Raw genomic sequence first — 1310 nt, 5'->3', positions numbered from 1 at the left:
TTTCAAAAAATGTAGTATAATAAATGAAATAAAAATTTTTAAATGGGTGAAAATCCAAATTCTTCTAGGTGTGGATGCACCAATCTCGTATAATAATCTCTTGTAAATGGTCTACTCCCTAACTGTTCTGTCCCTAAGAAAAACTACAAAATGCAACCTGTAAGTTTTAAATTGGGTACAATGGTTCAAAAAGGCTGGTTCCTACCACATATCCCATGATTGGATCGGTTTTCCAGGAAAAAGGAGAACAATTCCTACAACCTTTGTTGAAAACGGTCATCAAATGTTATTGATTCCAATCAGAGACTTGTTCAGAGTTATCTGGGGTCAGTCCTCTTGAAGGGTGATCATGTGCTGCTGAGCGGTTCTTCGTTGCTTTAAGTTTCCATCTTTTGTTGTTTTTTCATCTCTGCTGTAGCCAAAATCTTCCCTCTTCAATCTTCAGATCTAATCCAAGTCTTCAGAGCTTGACAACCCTGTTCTACCTGAAATGACTGACCGACCATCGTCTGCTATCTTGTCTTTTTAAACTCATCTCTTGTCTCTGATTGGCTTGTTTCTGATCTAACGTCCATTTTGAAAACTTTTCAACAGTTCAAAAGTTTGTCTCCTTTTTTTCAGCGTGTGGTTTTTATGCAACCGCTCAGCGGTCTAAACAACGTACGTCCACTTCTGTTGTAAGCTCGTGACAGGTGCTTTGCCTAACGTCCTCGTATCCGGCCGCCACCCTTATTATTTATCAACTCTCAACCTTTTATCTTAAACATAAAAAATAAATTTACTAAAGAGAGTTATAAACTCACAGTTTGTGCCTTTGCAGAACAAGACAACCCATCTTGTGTGTGAAGCCTAACCACACTGCTGAGTTTCCTGTCAATTGCTTCAAGTGACTGTTTCTCAACTTTGAACTTTGCTCTTCTAATCCTAAACGAGAAAAAAAACTTACTAATGGAGAGGTATAAAAACCCTTTTTCTAGAATCACTTGACTTAACAATTAAAAGTGAAATCCAGATCTAACTTTTACAATTATTAAATGAATACTTTTTTGACCACAAAATAGATTCTATAGGATCCTTTTGATTACAAAAAAATCATGTGATTGTTTCAGCACCTTGACAGACAGACGTAAAATCTTTATTTTAATCAACACACCCACAAAACTTCTTTTATTGATCATTCATTCATTAAGATTGCTTTATTTCAAATGTCCACCTCCACATATATATATGTATATGTATATGTGTATATATATATATATGTATATGTGTATATATATGTATATGTGTGTATATGTGTATATATATGTATA

The sequence above is a fragment of the Nematolebias whitei genome, chromosome 1 (assembly GCF_014905685.2).
Source record: "Nematolebias whitei isolate Nwh7 chromosome 1, NemWhi1, whole genome shotgun sequence".
Lineage (NCBI taxonomy): Eukaryota > Metazoa > Chordata > Actinopteri > Cyprinodontiformes > Rivulidae > Nematolebias > Nematolebias whitei.
The sequence above is the reverse complement of the archived record's forward strand: the minus strand, read 5'-3'. Positions refer to the sequence as shown.